General features: G+C 42.0%; 1 protein-coding gene across 2 annotated transcripts in view; it reads left to right on the top strand.

Annotated features, from left to right (window-relative positions):
* The window catches only part of LOC126262282 (focadhesin), a 298,944-nt gene that overhangs the window by 78,966 nt on the left and 199,247 nt on the right, over positions 1-20,731 (top strand). The gene's annotated exons all lie outside the window — the stretch shown is intronic.

Raw genomic sequence — 20,731 nt, 5'->3', positions numbered from 1 at the left:
TGCTTGCCGTAGTTCGCATGTGCATCTCAACCTTACTGTGTTACAGTTCCATGTGTTGAAATACATACTTTCATTGTTTGGAATGTTCCTATATTGTTGTTGTCTCGCTGTGTTTATCACCTCAGTTCTTGCTTGCTTGACTCATGTTGTGTTCTGGTCGGTTGTAGTGTGTGTTGTCCCCTACTTATTCATCTGTCCTGTCTGTTCGTTGTTTGAGATACCTCCAGTGGTTCCACCCTCCCGTGGCAGCTTTGCTTTGCATATCCATTCTCTGCTGTGCACCTCTTGCCAGTCACTCGGGGCTTGGCAATGGGGTGGATAGGGTGTGTACGTGCTGTGTGTGGGCGCAGGAGGAACTGGCTGCAGTTCGCGAGCAGTTGAGTGTGCTGTTGGCCACGGTCAGCCGCCTTCAGGCTGCTGCCTCGAGGTGCAGCGACTGCTGAGGGTCTGGCGCGTTGCTTGACACACCCCAGGTGTCACTTGCTGCGGCCGCTGATTCAGCCGCCGAGGCACCTTCTAGTGTACCCGGCGTGTTGGGGCCACCCTCACCTCAGGGTGAGTGGCGGACTGCAACGCGTTCGCGTTGCTCGAGGTGGAGGGTCAATGTGGAGGCTGTCTGGCTGGCCTCGCCCATTCGTCCTGTCAGTGGGCAGGTGGCCGCCCCTTCAGCAGCGCCCGAGCAGGCATGCGGGGGCAAAGGCTTGCTGGTTGTTGGGAGCTCCAATGCTAGGCGGGTGGTGGAGCCCCTTAGGGAAATAGCGTACAGGGCTGGAAAGAAATCCAACATGCACTTGTTTGTCTGCCGGGGGGCCTCATCCAAGATGTTGAGGTGGCCTTGCCTGCGGCTATCGAGCGTACGGGGTGCAGTCATCTGCAAGTAGTTGCTCACTTCGGCACCAATGGTGCCTGTCGCTTCGGTTCTGAGGCGATCCTCAGTTCGTACAGGCGACTGACGGATTTGGTGAAGACCACAGGCCTCGCACATGGGGTGCCAGCAGAGCTCTCTATTTACAGCATTGTTCCCAGAGTGGATCGGGGTCCTTTGATTTGGAGCCGAGTGGAGGGTCTCAACCAGAGGCTTCGTCGACTCTGTGATGGTCTTGGCTGCAGATTTCTAGACTTTTGCTATTGGGTGGGGAATTGTAGGACACCCCTAGACAGGTCAGGGGTGCACTACACAAATGAATCGGCTACTCGGGTAACAGAGTACTTGTGACGTGCACATGGGTTTTTTTTAGGCAGTAGTGCAGTAGTGCAAGGTCTCCTGGTGAACAGTCACCAGTTGACGTGCAGGCAGGGAAATCAGGACGTGCTCAGTGTAAAGACACTTCAGCTATTATGATATTAGCAGCAAATTTTCAGAGTGTTCGGAATAAAGTTCCTGAATTTACTGCCCTCCAGGAAGCGTGTGGTGCACAAATTATTCTCGGGACTGAGACCTGGCTGAACCCTGAGACAGGAAGTTCTGAAATATTTAGTGAGGGTTGGAATGTGTATCGGAAAGACAGATTAGACACCGTAGGAGGTGGTGTCTTCATTGCAGTTGACAAAAATATTGTGTCTACTGAGGTCGAAGTAGAGTGTGATTGTGAAGTTATCTGGACATGTTTAACAGGGCTAGGGGAAATAAAGTTAATTGTGGGGTGTTATTACCGGCCACCAGGTTCCACTCTGACAGTTCTAGAATCATTCATAGGGAGTCTACATTCTGTATTGCAGAAGTACCCGGATCATGCTATATTAGTCGGAGGCGACTTCAACCTACCTAGTATAGACTGGGATGTCTGTGGATTCATTACAGGTGGTACAGACAAGCCGTCGTGTGAATTACTTTTGAATACATTTTCCTAAAACTGTCTTGAGCAGCTAAATCGACAGCCAACGCGTAACAGAAATATTTTAGATCTGGTAGCCATGAACAGACCAGACTTCATCAACGGTGTCAGTGTTGAGACAGGGATTAGTGATCATGACGTTGTCATTACGACTATGGTTATGAAAGTTAAAAAGTCGGTCAAGAAGGCTGAGAGAGTATTCTTACTTGAAAGAGCAGATAAGAAGTTGTTAGCATCCCACTTAGTAAATGAATCGACTTCATTTACTTCCAGTACGATGGACGTGGAAGAATTATGGGCAAATTTTAGACACATTGTAAATCACGCATTGGACAAGTATGTGCCAAAAAAGTGGGTTATGGACGGAAAAGACCCACCGTGGTTTAACAGCGCAATTCGGAGAATGCTCAGGAAGCAAAGGCAGTTGCACTCGCGGTACAAGAAAGATCAGGAGAATGAGGACAGGCAAAAGTTAGTAGAGATTCATACTACTGTAAAAAGAGCGATGTGCGAAGCATTCAACCACTACCACCATCATACCTTAGCAAAAGATCTTGCTGAAAACCCAAGGAAATTCTGGTCTTACATAAAATCCGTAATCCGTAAGCGGGTCGAAGGCTTCCATCCAGCCACTCACTGATCAGTCTGGCGTGGCAACGAAGACAGCAAAACGAAAGCTGAAGTTTTAAATTTAGGATTTGAGAAATCTTTCACGCAGGAGGATCGTACAAACATACCGCCGTTTGAGTCTCGTACAGATTCCTGTATGGAGGACATAGTGATAGACATCCCTGGGGTTGTGAAGCAGCTGAATGGATTGAAAATAAATAAATCGCCAGGTCCTGATGGGATTCCAATTCGGTTTTACAGAGAGTACTCTACGGCATTGGCTCCTTACTTAGCTTGCATTTATTGTGAATCTCTTGCTCAATGTAAAGTCCTGAACGCAGGAAAAAAAGTGCAGGTGACACCTGTATATAAGAAGTGTAGAAGGACGGATCCTCAAAATTACATACCAATATCCTTAATATCGGTTTGTTGCAGGATTCTCGAACATATTCTCAGTTAGAATATAATGAATTTCCTTGAGACAGAGAAGTTGCTGTCCATGCATCAGCACGGCTTTTGAAACGCAACTCGCCCTTTTTTCACATGATGTCTTGCGAACTATGGATGAAGGGTATCAGACGGATGCCATATTCCTTGACTTCCGGAAAGCGTTTGACTCGATGCCCCACTGCAGACTGCTAACTAAGGTACGAGCATATGGGATTGGTTCCCAAGTACGTGAGTGGCTCGAAGACTTGTTAAGTAATAGAACCCAGTACGTTGTCCTCGATGGTAGTGTTCATCGGAGGTGAGGGTATCATCTGGAGTGCCCCAGGGAAGTGTGGTAGGTCCGCTGTTGTTTTCTATCTATATAAATGATCTTTTGGATAGGGTGGATAGCAATGTGCGGCTGTGGTGTACGGGGAGGTGTCATCGTTGAGTGACTGTAGGAGGATACAAGATGACTTGGACAGGATTTGTGATTGGTGTAAAGAATGGCAGCTAACTCTAAATATAGATAATTGTAAATTAATGCAGATGAATAGGAAAAAGAATCCTGTAATGTTTGAATACTCCATTAGTAGTGTAGTGCTTGACACAGTCACATCGATTAAATATTTGGGCGTAACCATGCAGAGCGATATGAAGTGGGACAAGTATGTAATGGCAGTTGTGGGGAAGGCGGATAGTCGTCTTTGGTTCATTGGTAGAATTTTAGAAATATGTGATTCATCTGTAAAGAAGACCGCTTATAAAACACTAATACGACCTATTCTTGAGTACAGCTTGAGCGTTTGGGATCGCTATCAGGTCGGATTGAGGGAGGACATAGAAGCAATTCAGAGGCGGGCTGCTAGATTTGTTACTGGTAGGTTTGATCATCATGCGAGTGTTTTGAAAATGCTTCAGGAACTCAGGTGGGAGTCTCTGGAGGAAAGGAGGCATTCTTTTCGTGAATCGCTACTGAGTAAATATAGAGAACCAGCATTTGAGGCTGACTGCAGTACAATTTTACTGCTGCCAACTTACATTTTGCGAGAAGACCACAAAGATAAGGTAAGAGAGATTAGGGCTCATACAGAGGCATATAGGCAGTCATTTTTCCCTTGTTCTGTTTGGGAGTGGAACAGGGAGAGAAGATGCTAATTGTGGTATGAGGTACCCTCCGCCATGCACCGTATGGTGGATTGCGGAGTATGTATGTAGATGTAGATGTAGATAAAAGGTTCGGTAGCATGGAGGCTAAGTTGATCTGTCTCCTGGACCAACAGCAGCAGCTCATGTAGCAGCAGCAGCAACAGCAGCAGCAGCAGTGCCAATTAGATGTCTTACAGAAATCGTTGCAGTTGCTGAAGGATGAAGTCACAGCACAGAACACCCTACCACAACAGCTTCCATGTGTTCCAGTTTCTGATGCTTCTCTGCATCTGCTGTCATTTCTGCCCTTTGATGACGCTAAGGGGGACTGTGATACATACTTGAATCGTTTGAAACACCATTTCACAACACGGGTGTCTCCCTACAGCAGTCATTATTCTTGTCCTGGGCATCACCAGACACCTTCTTTCTGCTCCGCAAGTTGGCACCATTGTCAGACCACGTGGCTATCTCCTTTAATGAGATATGTGCGCTGCTGACAAACTTAGCTTGCATTTATTGCGAAATAATTCCAGTGTGCATTCGGCATGTTTGCTGGGAGGTCTCATCTGTGATGTGGAGGAGGCCCTGCCAGTAGCTGTTGAGCTGCATGTAGTGGCACATTTTGGCACGAATGATGCCTGCTGCTTGGGTTCTGAGGCCATCCTTGGGTCCTTTTGGTGGCTGGCTGATTTGGTGAAGGCAACTAGCAACGCACGTGGGGTGCAGGCTAAGCTGTCTATTTGTAGCATTGTACCCAGGGTTGATCGTGGTCCTCTGGTTTGGAGCAGAGTGGAAGGTCTAAACCAGAGGCTCAGATGACTCTGCAATGGTATCGGTGCAAATTTCTCGACCTCTGCTATAAGGTGCAGAATTATAGGGTTTTCCTTAACAGGTCAGGTGTGCACTACACCCAGGAAGTGGCTACTAGGGTAGCGGAGCACGTGTGGCATGCACATGGGGCAGTTTTAGGGTATAGAAACCCTCCCTTGGGATCAAAGATGATTTGCTTGTTAAATCAGCCACAGCGACTTAGAGAATCGTGGTCCTTGCATATCAGAGATAGAAAAGATTAATATGATTTTAGTAAACTGCAGGAGCATCCAAGGAAAGGTCCCAGAATTAGTATCACTTACTGGAGGTTATAATGCACAGATAGTACTAGAAACAGACAGGTGGTTGAAACCAGATGTCAATGCCAACGAAATCCTGAGTTCAGATTGGAATGTTTATCGTAAGGATAGGTTAGTCGCCAGTGGTGGCGACGTGTTTATTCCAGTAAAAAATCCAATAAAATCTAGTGAGGTTATCATTGATTCTGAATTTGAATTAATCTGGGTGAAAGTGAGTATCAAAGAATGATAAAAAATTGTGATCGGATGCTTTTATAGACCACCTGAGTCAGGAACTGTAGTTGTAGAGCACATCAGACAGAACTTGCAGAATTTCCCGATCATGCTGTTGTAATAGGGGTGCGACTTCAACTTTCCAGGTACAGATTGGGCAACAAACAGACCTGAACTCAGTTAACATAGAGGAAGGTACCAGTGATCATAAGGCTGTGACGGCATCTATGATGATGGGTCCTACAAGTTTTGTTATGAAAGGTAGGAAGATTTATCTGCTCAGCGAGGGTGAAAGGATACAAATTTCAGAAGCAGTTGGCGTCAAATATTCAGCAATGATGATGAAGATGTGGAGAACATATGGAAAAAATTCAAAGGCATTGTTCAATATGCCATAGACAAGTATGTCCGAGTAAGGTTTTAAGGGATGGGAAAGATCTACCATGGTTTAATAGCAGTGTTAGAAAAGCGCTACATATACAAAGAGCACTTCATCTCAGATTCAAGAGAAGTAAAAACCTAGCTTACAAACAAAAGCTGTACGAAGCGAAAATGAGCATCAGGAGAGCAATGAGAGAAACTTTCAATGATTGTAAGATGTTGTCAGCTGACCTGAGTAAAAACCCTAAGAGATTTTGGTTCTATGTGAAATCAGTAAGTGGGTCAAAATCATCTATTTATTTTCCCAACGACCATACTGGCACCAAAACGGAAGATAACGGAGAGAAGGCTGAAATACTGAAGTCAGTCTTCCAAAGTTGTTTCAGCATGGAAGGTCATAACACTGTCCCACCTTTCAATCGTTGTACGAACATCGAAATGGCAGATATTGAGATAACCGATCGCTGAATTGAAAAGCAGCTACAATCGCTTAGTAGCAGAAAGGCTTCAGGGCCAGATGACATACCTACAAGATTCTATAAAGATCATGCAAAAGAACTTGCTTCCATTCTAGCAGTAATTTATCATAAATGGCTTAGAGCAATGAAAGGTACCTAACGAACCGAAAAAAGCGCAGGTCTTTCTCATTATTAACCCTAGGACTCACTCTGCTAAAATTTCCCTAGTACTCCATCTGGGGTCATACTTGACCCCAATCAATATATAATTGACTGTGTGTACTAATCACTCAGAGAACAACGTACTGTCGTTTAATAGTGTTTGTTTACATTTTATTTATTATTTAGACACATTTCACAGCTTTTTTAACAGGTATGTACATAGTAGAATTAAATTACATACGGTAGAGTAATTACATATCAGAAGTTACAATATTACTCTAAGTCATAATTTGTTTCACTCATAAATGTTTCACAATGGGTCAAATTTACAGAAAATGTGATGAACAACTCAACAGGAAACATAATTCTAACCGGAATCCGTAACATAGTCATCTGCACGGATTGATGGTTCTTTTGTACTCCATGCAATATCCCGACCCCTGCACTTTCATCTTCTCCACTGTCATCATTTTCAGCAAGAATATCATTTTCTTCTAATTCATGTAAACAAATTTCATCACTTTGGTCTACCTGTGTCTCTGTTCCATCATCTTCGGCGTCACTACCTTCTGAATCACTACTGCTACGAAATAAGTCTTACATAGCTTGTTCTACACTATAGCCAGGAGCAAAACGTATTCCATCCACGCTGAAATTACACTGCAACAACAAACGTACAAACGAACTTCCAGTTTGAGGTTAGTTCTGAGTAACACCTGAATAACACCTGAATTCAGTGTTACCAACTCAAAATACCTAAGAAAGAGATTGATATTTGATAATCTATACATTCTATGAATGTTACATATAATCTATCTGGGGTCATAATTGACCCCAACAGTAGTTTTTGTTAATTATTGATTTAAATGTTGCGTCAAGCGCTCTAAAAATTTTTGTGAGAGAACTACAATACTGTGTGGTAAAAGTCATAAAATTCTGGATTTTTACAAGAAATAGAAATATTATTTTATCCATAGTAAAGATGGTTGGGGTCACCTATGACCCCAGAGTGAGTCCTAGGGTTAAGAAAGGCCATAACACAGATCCTCACAATTATAGACCTATATCGTTGACGTCAATCTGTTGTAGAATTGTGGATCATGTTTTATGTTCAAGAATTATGACATTTTCATAAAATGAACATCTCCTGTATAAAAATCAGCATGGATTCCGCAAACAGAGATCTTGCGAAACTCGGCTCGCTCTGTGCTTCCATGAGATCCATAGCACAGTGGACAATGGTGCTTAGGTTGATACTGTGTTCCGTCATTTCAGTAAGGCATTTGACACTGTCCGGCATTGCCATTTAATGAAAGAAATACAAGCTTACAGAGTATCTGAGCAAACCTGCGATTGGATTCAAGACTTTCTTGCAGGTAGAACTCAACATGTCACTCTTAACGGAACTAAATCGACAGTTGTATAGGTAATATCTGGAATACCACAGGGAAATGCGATAGGACCGTTGCTGTTTACAATATATATAAATGATCTAGTAGAAAGTGTCAGATGCTCTATAAGGCTATTCGCAGATGATGCAGTTGTCTGTACTAAAGTAGCAACGTGAGAAGATAATAAGAATTTGCAGAACAACCTGCAGGGAATTGATGAATGGTGCAGGCTCTGGCAGTTGACCTGAACATAAATAAATGTAACATATTGCGCATACATAGGAAAAGAAATCCACTACTGTACAGCTACACTATTGATGACAAGCATTTGTAGACAGTGTCTGCCATAAAATATCTAGACGTGACTATCCAGAGCAGCCTTAAGTGGAATGACCATATAAAACAGATAGACTCAGATTCAGCAGAAGGATCGTAAGGAAATATAACTCATCCACGAAAGAAGTGACTTATAAGGCACTTGTTTGCCTGATTCTTGAGTATTGTTCATCTACCTGGGATCCCTATCAGGTAAGACTGATAGAGGAGATAGAGAAGATCCAACGAAGAGCAGCACATTTCATCATGGGATCGTTTAGCTGGCGATAGAGCATTACGCAGATGTTAAACAATCTCCACTGGCAGAAGTTACAAGATGGGTGTTGTGCATCATGGAGGGATTTACTATTGACATTTCAGGACAGCACATTTCAGGAGGAGTCGGACAACATATTACTTCCCCCCACATACATCTTGTGTATTGACCATGAGGAAAAAATTCAAGAAATTAGAGCCATTACAGAGGCTTACCGACAAATCATTCTTCCCATGCACTATTCGCGAGTGGAACAGGGTTTAAGGGACCAGGTAGTTGTACCGAAAGTACCCTCTGCCACACACAGTTAGGTGGCTTATGGAGTATATCGTAGATGTAGATGTAAAGATGGCATTCGCCCGTCGAATTGCAACGTCGTGGTCATCAATTCCCGTCCCCACCCCAAGGGTTTATTTGATCTCCAGGTTTCTTGGACAAGGTTAACTACTACTTAAAGTTTTTACTCCAGGCCGCTGACATTGCACAGCCCCTCAATCCCTTGCATCACAAAGGGGTGCCTTTCAACTGGACTCCTGCCTGTGATCAAGCTTTTCTTCGCTTGAAAACTATGGTCAACTCTGCCCCTTGCCTGACTCTCTTCTCTTCGGACCGCCCCTTAGTAGTGGTGGCTGATGCTTCAGCCTATGCTATTGGGGCAATCCTGGCCCACAGGAAGAGGATGACTAAGAACAGCCCATTGTGTATATGTCCAAGATGCTTTCGGCAGCACAGGAGGAACTATTCTCAGATTGAGAAAGAGGCTCAGGTGATTGTGTTTGCCATTCAAAAGTTTCACATCTACCTCTTTGCGATGAAGTTCACTCTCCTCACTGATCACAAACCTTTGGTTACTGTATTCGGCCCACACACACACCTCTTAGAGTGAACTGCTCAACACCTCCAGCACTGGGCGCTGTTCTTACGCAATTACATAAGCCCACCTTTCAACACTCCCAATGCAGATGCCTTGTCACTTCTCCCTTCAGGCCCTGATCCCGAGTTCGACCAGCAGGAAGTCCTCTGCTTTCACATTGATATGGCCCACCAAGATAACTGGTACGGGTTTCCCGCCACGACTGCACAGGTCATCTCTGCCACACACCGGGATCCCATTCTATGTGACCCATGGTTGGCCCACCTATCTCAATCACTGGTTGAAAACTAAATTCAGCCCCTGACAGCACCTCTCACACAGGGTATTGGTTATGGTGGGTGTCCTGTTGACCACAGAGGCTGATACCCATTAGGTGATCATCCCACCCGATTTGCACCACCATATCCTACACTTCCTACACTGTGGACACCGGGGATGTGCCATAGGAAGGCATTGGCTCGCTGGCATGTATATGGGCCTGGCATTGAAGGTGACATTGAATGCTTGGTCCATGGATGCACGGTATGTGTGGGTCACCAGGCCAGCCCTTCGCCATCATTTACACTCTAGCTCACACCTTGCTGGCCCTGGGATCACATCCATCGCAATTTTGCTGGTCCGTTCTTGGGATCATTGTGGTTATTCACTGTGGATGCACATTCCAGATACTCGTATGTGTTGCACATGGTGTCCACCATGACTGATGGCACACTCACGGCCTTTGCTCAGGTGCTCGCCATCGAAGTCATGCCTCATATCGTGGTCTCCGATAATGGCCCCCAATTCATGGCAGCCTCCTCTCGCACATTCTTTGAGGCCAACAGTATCAAACACATCTGCACACCTCCGTTCCGTCCGTCCTCCAATGGCACAGCGGAACGACTGGTCAGGATGTTTAAACAACAGCTGACAAAAGCGATCAAATCCTCCGCCATCACATCGACCCTCACCTTATTCCTGAGCACTTATCACAACACGCCGATTGATGGTCATAGTGCGGCCAAACTCTTCCATGGGTGGCAACCATGGGCCCTGCTCCATCTGCTGACGCTGTCACCTTCTGAACTCCGCTTCTGACCCTCTCAGCACTACACCCCAGGCATGGCCATGTAGGCCCGCTCGTATGGACTCCCGCCACAGTAGTCATGACTCATGGGCAGCGTGTGACATCGGTACAGACACAGATGGGGCTCAAGTGCTGCCACCATTATCAACTCCGGCCGAATACCCCTTTATGGCACGTCACACCCCCAACCCCCCGCCTCCGTCTGTTGTGCACGAGGCCCTCAAGTCGGCCCCACTGCCAATGGCTGCTGGCTCCCCACAGATACACTGGTGCTCCTTCTCACATCCACGAGGATCGGAGGCAGTGTTTGATGCCCTGCCCCCCTGGTGACATTTCGATGGATTCCACAGACTGCCCTCCCGACCCACCGCAGACGGTTGTTGACACAGGGTCTCCCTCCGTTCCTTCCTTCCACCCACCACAGCACCATCTGGGGCATTTCCTCCCCTATGCACAGGTTCTGGTGTCGGGAGGTGCGAAAGTTGAATACGACCCAGAGGCTATGGACCTGGATTCCCGCTAGAGGTCTGTGTGTTCTGGCGCGCACTTGTGCCACTAGCCTTGCCATGCGAGTGTGCCACTCTCTGTACCACGTGAAGTCCGCAGTTAATTATGTTTCCCGCGGTCATGTATTTAGGCAGCTGTGCGGTGCTACCCCAGTGGTCTGGTACTCACTGTAGTTCATGTGTGCACCTCGGCCTTACTGCATTCTGGTTCCATGTGTTTAGATACATACTGTCATTGTTTGGAGTGTTCCTGCATTGTTGTCTCATTGTGTTTATCACCTCAGTTCTTGCTTGCTTGCCTCGTATTTTGCCTGGTCGCTTGTAGTGTCTGTCATCCTCTACTTGATCGTCTGTCCTGTCAGTTCGTTCTTAGCAATACCTCCAGCAGCTCCCATGACTTGCGGCTTCATGTTTCCATTCTCTGCCATTCACAGCTTGCCGGTCGCTTGCAGCTATAACAGTATCCATGTAAAATGCAGTGTAGTGGTTGCAATGGCATCTGCTGCGCTTGCTTCATTAGGTGATATGTCCTATGATGGGGCAGGAACTGATAGAGGCACAGCTTGAATAAGAGGTAGTGACTGAACACCCCATAAGTTCCACTGTTGCCTGTTTCATCTTGAACTAGTGACTATTTAATAACAGGACCAGCTATCAAGTATCAGGCACTAGTTACCGGATGTGTAATTTACAGCATTTGCGGTTCTCATTTTGTAACCTGTGCTTAGCTATGAAGATCACTGCAACATATTAAGAAAACTGCAACATATGTAGAAAGTACAGTAACACAATTAGAGGAAGATTTCAATTATATGCCATCATTTTTCCACATAGTCACCATTATTTGCTACACACATTTGGCAATGGTAAACCAGAGCTTGTGTGCTGGGCTTATAAAAACATGAGCCAGCTGTGGCTAGCCTCTGTCTCACAGTTTTACAACACAATCTGAATCTGGAAAATGTTGACCAAGCAGTTCGTCTTTAATCAGCCCAAAGAGATAGAAGATTGAAGACACTAAATTGGGACTTAATGGTGAATGTGGCAGGATAATGTAGCTAAATTTGGCAGTGAGTTCCATGGTCAGTGAACTGTTGTGTGGCCATATGTGTCCATCACCTTTACCAAGCAACGATGGACTTTCTGTTAGCGTGGAACCTAGTGACACATCTTGTTTTAATATGCACTAATGCCAGACTCCATTTTGGAGCACTCGTCTGCTGCCATTATCTCTTGCAGGGCAGTGAATCTAACATGACATTGATGGGAAGATTCAAAATTTGATACTGCATTGGCATAATCTGACCTGGTCATTCAGAGTGAACACAAAAAAATCTGATATATTAGTTTTGGCACGACCCTTATAGTTTTTAATATGCTTCCACGTGTAAGTGGATGCAAATGATTTGATTAATGTTATTGATTTTAATTTCTTAACTTGTTCTTGTAACTGTACAAATTAGGCTGATTTGAACTTTTCACCAGCAGACACGGCTAGGAATTTTGGCCATCACACAATCTTGATGGGAGAAGTAATTACCCAGAAACACCATTGGCCACCATCAACCAGTTTCATACGGCTGCTGTGCATTGTAAACTGGTGGTGGGGTGGTAGTATAACATTCCACTCGGATCATTACATTTAACTTAACTTTCTATTGCCTGGAGTTCATTTGATGAAAGAATGTAATAGTTTCCAACTTCACAAAATTTTTTTGACAACTGAACTGCATACTCATCACGTTAACAAAACACTGACTTACATACGTCACAGATCTCTTTGACTGACTGACAAAACAACTCAACACCTGACTCTCTTGCAGTATCACTGCTTTGCTTTATATATAATTTTAACAATAAATTTCAAAATAACCCATTATTAAATTTTTACAATTTCGATGGTACAATTAAAATTTACAAAACATAAAGAAACTGATGTTATAGCCGAATAAGGTATAAAATACAATATTAATTGACATAATTTTTATAGTATCATCACTAGTTTTAAATATGAAAATTGATCTGAACTTTAATTACGATAATGTCTCGTGTATTATTTTTGTTATGTAATTAATTACAGTTTGGATTATGTTACTAACACTCAATGAAAGTACAAATCTCGTGCTTTATCCAACTACATAAGTAAAATTTGCTAATAAGGCTTCAAATTCTGAAAGTCAGAAATTTGTGTGAAGTAATCAGTTGGAGAATTAATTAGAAGTGTAATTACAAAGGATATTAATTACGGAGGGCTACATAAAAATAGATAACAAATGAAAATACATTACTTGGTAATAACCTTTTAAGCTGTTTCTCAAGATAATGAGGTTCTCTCGGCAACCCACCAATCAGCTGCAATTAAGGTAATTAGAGGTGCCAGCCACTTATGCCAACATTTCCATAGCCTTTTCATATTTGCCGCCAAATATTTAACACTTCTATTTCTTGATTAAACATCTAACTCTGCACCCTTACATGATTTTGTTAATGCCAACAATCCCCTGACAATCATGGTAATATACATCCTTCCAGAACATTCTATATGCTTTCACAATGAATACCAAGCGTTTTAGGAAACTGCACAGAATGATATATATATATAAAGACACACATACAAGTCCCTAGGAAGCACTGACTCGTCCGACAGCTACCCGGATGCGTGTAACAATGGCAGTATTAGTCTCTTCTTTAGGGTCTTGAGGAAGGCTGCAACCTTATAGTTGGACTAACTCTTGTTGTTGAAAATGCATTATGGAGATTATCAGTCTCTCTTCTTACTGATAGGATCAGCAGAGAACTGCAGTCTGTCACCTGCTAGTCACGTGATGACAGCTACTGAATTTTATCCTCGTATCAGGAGCTGTGTTGTATGGCAAATGAAAATGAAAATGCTATGATATCACCCATTTCCTAAGTTGTATTGCCATGTGCATTGTGTCATCCAATGTGGTGCACCATTTATAGGGCTGGCTAGCTGGCTGTGAGTAGGTTACCATACTGATTCCCGCCTCTTGCAGTTAGCCCTGGTCTGTTCTGTTTATAAAAAGGGTAAAAGGACTGAAGCACATAATTACAGATGAGGATCTGGAACACCCATCTGTTGCAGTATCCTAGAGCATATTCTGTGCCCTAAATAGTGAGAAGCACTCTATTAGTGAGGATGTGGGAAATTATGAATTAGAATCCATGCCTCTAGTAGAAAATCATATTCACTGACATTGCCATGGCTATTGCTATTGATGCTCTTTGCTGATGTTCTGTGCTTTTACATTTTGTAAAAGTTTGTATTAAATTCTTTCTGTGAGAAAATAAACCTTTCTTTTCTTCAGCTTCAAATAGTAACTGCTTTTTGTTTAAGGATTAAAAAACTGACATGAGCGTACCGACTATAGTAACAGGGTGTATACGACCTGGGAGATCCGGGAAAAAAACCCAGGAATTTTTTTCATCTGAGAGAAAACCAGGAAAAACCTGGGAATTTTTTAGAACTCCGGGAGTTTTTCATTGTTTTAGTTTTCGGTTAGATTTTTGTAATTTTGACTGGTAAGAACCAATATTCTAACAAAGGCTATTACAGTACCCCGGTTCTGCAGAATAATACTGCAGCAATAAAAGATGAATGAGATAAGAAAAACAAAAATAAAACTTAAGTTGTAAACGAAATGCGTCATATACAGCAACAAAACACAGTGTTCCTTCAAGCATCTGCCAACAGCAAAATGTGTCAAAGGCTTTGGGAAGACTATGTAATGCTTTAGAACAACAAATTGAACTTAACATCACAACTGTTTACATTAGATTCATTTGAGCAGTTGCGAGCGGGCTCATGCGCATGCACAGTTGAGTCGCGTGTGAGCAGTAAGTACCTTCTCCCGCTTCTGGCTACGGAAGTATCTCTCTTAGCTGTATAAACAGTAGTAGCAAGCAGTCAGATGCTGCCCAGAAATTTTTTATTGGCGTGCCCAAGCTGCCAGATTCATGCATGTGCAACAGGCCCGGATCTAGGGGGCTGGGGCAAACCGGGGTGTCTGCCCCCGGCAGCAATTTCAGGATGGGGGGTTGCCAAATTCGTATTCTTGAGGGGAAAAAACCTTGTTTCAAAAAGCGTCTTGCATCCAGCGCACGTTGGTCCATCGAATATTCATATGATTTTGAAATGCATCCCTGTTGATTTTTGAACATTTTTGAACACATTCTAAGTTGATTTCTGAATGAATCATAAGTTGATTTTTGAATGCACACATAGTGTACGTGATGTCTCTGCCAGGAGAATCCCCGTTGCATCTAGAAATAAAATTTCCTGCAGACAAAAGGGGACAGGGCTATAGGAGCTGAGCAGAATAAAGCCGAACGGATGAAGGCCAATCACTGTTTATGTGGTTGACTGGGTTTGCGAATGATCAGCGTTGGTATAATTACTAACAAAAGCTATAGATTCAGACTACCTGAACAGGAATAACAGGTAAGATAGATTACGTATTATCTTCGCTTCGTATCCAAGAAAATGAAATTTTGACAGAAAATTTTTGGCCAGACCGTTACACTAATAAGGGCCTGTTGTACAGCCCCATTCTAACAGGCACTTAAATTCTATTCTTGGAGCTTGGAAAATGTGCTGTACAAACACGTAATAACGCATAACCAGTGAATAAACGCGTACAGCTAAACCGGTGAATGTGGCAGGGTTAGTGAAGTTAACCGGAGACTAAGTTTTGACAGTGGCAGGAATAGTTACAGAATTAGTGATGACAAGATTGTTTGTTAGAACGAGGAAGGAGAAGAAATGAGGACATCACACAAATTGTAGAAGAATATGATGATTCCAAATTTATATAAAAATTTCATACTACTACTTTTCGATCTCGTGCATGAAAAGCTGGAGTGTATGAATGAAATGTGAAACTATTTCCTAACATAAAAGTTCTTGCTTGTAGTAGGCCTAACAGGCATTTGATATTGGTACTTCAGGAATTATATTCTGTTGTGGCATAAAAATGACCATTTGTTCTAAAACAGTCTCGTTTATTTGATGTGTATTAAAACTGCTGCTTCCCGGCGGGGTCAGGGATTTTCTTTGCCTCGTGATGACTGGGTGTTGTGTGCTGTCCTTAGGTTAGTTAGGTTTAAGTAGTTCTAAGTTCTAGGGGACTGATGACCATAGATGTTAAGTCCCATAGTGCTCAGAGCCATTTGAACCATTTTTTTTAAAACTGCTGCAATATTAGACAGGCCTGTTTCGTTTTATTAGGCACACAGTAACAAAATACACATAATCAGCTCGACTAACCACACTAGTCTTGGGTATTATTTGTATTAACAGCTTTTTCAGTATTAGACAATGACATTTTGTTTTTTCATGTAGCAAAACGTTTGACGAACTTTGATGAGGTAATAGATTCTTTTGCAGAAAGGAAAGCTCACCATGTAAAGCTGTAGCAAGATTAGAGAGAAAAATATGCTAGGACTTAAGGGTTGAAGAAACGTGTACTGTCTTGCTTGTCACTGGTCTTTACTGGTTTTAAGTATCTTATATTTAATTTGTCACACTAAACAGCAAGTTATTAGCTAATAGGCAATAAAGAGTGCAAATTTTCTGAAGAGTTCTTGTTCTCCCGGTTACACATAATCCCATCCAGTATTAAGTGTGAATGTTTTTTTTAAAAAAAGAGGGCAGGATGTCAAACTGGCCGACTGGGAGCAGGAGATGCACCACAGGACATTTTAATTTCCACCGGCCTAAATAAAGTTCAATAGCATCCATTACAAAATATACACATTTGAATTCGACACACTGAAACACAGTGACATGCGATAGAAGAATGCTTTGCGAAGAGGCGTGCCACTGCACATTCGCAAACTTAAGATCAAATAACATGTCTTACATTTCCTCTAAGACACATCTTTTATGTATCAGACTCTTCAGAAAGATGTGTGCTACAAAATGAACATTTTTTGAAAAGTCAATTTAAATTTTGGCTTCGTACCTCAAACACTGGAGGGAGTGGGAGAGGAGGAGGAGGAGGGGGGGGGGGCGCCACTATCTAGTACTAGTATTGCCCCGGTGACCCGTGTTTACGCTTAGTGATTTTGCTGTTTCCTCTTCGTTTACTGCTCTCACACCAAATGAAAACAAAACGGATTTCTGTGACTGGGAGCTATCAAGTGAATTAAAATACATTCACATAATTACGGAAGGCTAAAATAAGTTATTAGTTTCAGATTTTATTTTATTTCCACCTTTCTAACAGTCAAGCATTAATCATTTTGCAGGACAATGAAGTTATTTTTGTCGATTTGCTAAAGAAATGTGGCTTTTATTAATCTTTTCCCCTGATGCAGTCAATTTATTTGAAATGAAGTGTTTAATTCCACACTACTGGCTAGTTTCATCTGTTTGCTGCATTTCAAGCCCATGTTTTCATCGTCTAGCACATATGGTATTATGCCATATTAAGAACCAAACATGAGAAAACACAGTACTGGTACTCCAAGAAAATTTACATCTGAATCTGGACATACAAATGTGCACTTTAAGCCAAATTATGCATTTTAGTATGGTTCACGTAATTTTGATGCTCTTGGAGTATCCTCTGGTGTCTCTTTTCTTTTGTGACACAATATATTTTAATGGTTTACACGTACGAACATATGAACTTCCTGCATCATTGTAGCTGTGCAAGGCCGATGACGCCTGTTACCTGGTGCTCTCTGGCAACTGCTAAAACAAACCTATTTCTAAAAGGTCGTGGGAAAATATTGCGAATGGTGGTTTGAAAAGCGTTACTTTCAAAGTAAGTTTCCTTTTACGCAAGATGAACTATGTACAAGAATTTATGATGAATTTCTTAAATCACAGAGTGTTTGATTCTCATTTAAAAAATCAACTCTTTGAGGATGCCCATTAGAAGAATTTCGAACCCAGATTTTATTAAAATTTTACTGGCACATTTATGTGATGTACCTTCAAGTGTAACACGCGCAAAAAAGATCAACATTATATGTGAAAGCTTAGATATTCTCGCAGCTTATTAATCTTCGAGACCAATATTATAAGTGAAAACTTTGCTTTTCTTGTAGCTATGTATATTAATTTAAACCGTTAACTTTTCCTATTTGTGTGGTCGCGCTACTGAACAGTGATGTTGCTACTTGCTAGCAACATCACATGTCCTATGCTCTGAATATCTGCTGTCATTGCCTGGCAAGATCACGTGACATGAGCTGTGACTGCCTTACAAAAGTGCATCGCAATATGGATTTCAATGCTTTGGAAAGTAACATGCAGTGTTTCATGGAACTTGAATTTATACTTTTGTAATACAAAAATATGGAGCGTACATGTTGTTGTATATAACAGATCTATCCAAAACGTGTTTTTTTCCCTGCAAGTTTCGTTTTGTGAAGTGCCGGGAAATTCTACGCCAGTGTATAAAACCATAACGATTCAATGGATTAATGAGTTTTACCATCCCAAGAGAAAGTATGCTGTCACTTAACATGGAAAAAGCATATTTTCAACCGGGAGAAAGTGTGTGTGTAACCTAGAGATCCGGGAAAATCCAGGTTTTGTTCTTTCCTTGCCCGCGTATACACCCTGAGTAAGAAACATGTGTTCACTAAAAAATGTGTTACTGTTAAAACCCAGTATTTTAAAGAGAATGGCAAATGTTCACTTGAAATGAAAACCTCAGCCCCAAAAACATTTTATTAATTGAACCTGGTTGGCAAATCTCTGAAACTGAAGTAACATCAGTTGATCTCCAAGGAAGTGTAACGGGATTACTTATGTTTGCATTATATGTAACTGATATGTTACTCCAGAATTGAAGTACACTGATTTTTGTGCATGAAATGTCTAAATTGCACACAAATTCTTGTACTATATGGACCAAATTCAATATCGCTTTCAGTTTTATTGAAATGATACCAATAATTGGCCAGGGTCGCAGAGATGTGGGTGATGTCGATTGGTAAGGAGGGCTATTGACATAGACCACAGACAACAATGTCCAGACAATCGAGGAACTGATTCACAGCTGTTGCAGAGTCACTATCATAGATGTTGCTCAGTAGGTGAGCACCTCAGTAGGCAGCACTCATTCCATCATTCGAAATCTTCTGCAATGTCAGAAATTTTGCTGAAGCAGGGTTCTATAATCACTATCACCAGTTCACAAAAGGTTCAAGGTTTATGGCATCTCTAGACTTCCTTGAGCATTACTACATGGATTTCTTAAGCCGTGTCATTATGAGAAATCAGACATGGGCCCACAATTTCACACCTGCAACGAAGAGAGCATATATGGAATAGACACACTTTCGCATCTCCACAGAAGAAATCCAGAGTTATGCCATCAACAAGGAAGGTCATGGCCACTGTTTTCTTTGACCGTGTAGAAGTTGTGATACAGAGTTTCTGGCAAAGGGAACAGCTGTTAATGCCAATTCATACTGTGCAACTCTGAAATCGCTGTGCAACACCATGAAGAATAAAGAGGCATGGAAAACTGAAGAAAAGGCATTATTCTCATGAACAACAATGCAACATCCTGCATGGTGTGGTCAAAGCACTCTGTACCTTAGTGTTTTTGATGGGAGATTTGTAAGCTTGTGCTATAAAGTCCAGATCTCGTACCGTGTGTTTTCCATATTTTCAGCAAGCTGAAACTACATCTGAAGTGAAAGAATTTTCCAACAATGAGAATGTTGCACACAGCAGTTATCAAATGGCTCCATGCACAAAGAGGGGATTTCTATTATCAAGGAAATGAATGCTTGGCAGAATTTTACAAGTGTTGTTTATAAAGGCGTGGTGACTATGTTGAAAAATAGTATAATGTACCTGTGCTACTTCCACATGTAAGGGCACATTCAATAATTGTTACTTGGCCTGCCATAATAATGTGTAACCTACTTTTTGAAGCCGCTCCCCCCCCCCCCCCTCCCCCCGTGCTTGATAACACTGGTTACTACATCTGCAAATGCAGAGTTGTGCTTACGCTACATTACTTCTCGTGCAACTTTACAGTGAAGGTTTCTACTTGTCATGTAGCAAAAATAACTTTCCATCCTTCAATCCAAATATTCAGGTAATTTGTAGAAGTGTCTGACTATGCATATTATTTTTCTTTTCTTTTGAATTTGTAGGGATTATCAATTTACTTGTATTATGTTAGATGAGAATTTTGAAAATTTCTTTGCAGCTGAGTATGAAACTCCACGTTGACCTCTAGATGAGAAGGCAAAGTTGACAAGAAAATTGTTTTTGTGTTCTGTACAGTCATTATGTACAGCACATTTTAGCTGAAACTCGTGTTTTTTTTATCAGCAACGAAAACCAACAACGAGTAAATTTATTAGGAACTGAGTGTATGAATTCCAAGGTCTTCTTTAAAAAAAGCTTTTACAAGATGTACATTATCTACCTCACATAATATTCTTATTACTCGCTACTGCTGAATAGACACTATTTTAGTATACTGCCACAGATGCTAATTTCATAAGATAACAAGGAGTGAAAGTATACAGAATAAGCCAACATTCTTAATTCTAAGGTCTAGACATGCTGAATGAAATTTTTGGCTAGTTTATGTATGTGTTGACTTGATTTTAATTTGTTATTTGTTATCCAACTGTACCGCAAGGAATTTTGCACAATGTGTTTCATTTAGTATGTAACAATTAATTCTATTTCTGTTGCTAACAGTTTGTGTTTGCTTAGGTGCATTTGTTTTTGCTATGTTGGATGGCAGGACAACAGCCAATATGTGTGTAATATATATATATCCAAAAACAAAGATGATGTGACTTACCAAATGAAAGTGCTGGCAGGTCGACAGACACACAAACACACACACAAAATTCGAGCTTTCGCAACAAACTGTGTCTGTATATGTGTGGATGGATATGTGTGTGTGTGCGAGTGTATACCCG

This window comes from Schistocerca nitens, chromosome 6 (assembly GCF_023898315.1).
Source record: "Schistocerca nitens isolate TAMUIC-IGC-003100 chromosome 6, iqSchNite1.1, whole genome shotgun sequence".
NCBI classification, from domain to species: Eukaryota; Metazoa; Arthropoda; class Insecta; order Orthoptera; family Acrididae; genus Schistocerca; species Schistocerca nitens.
The sequence above is the reverse complement of the archived record's forward strand: the minus strand, read 5'-3'. Positions and strand labels throughout refer to the sequence as shown.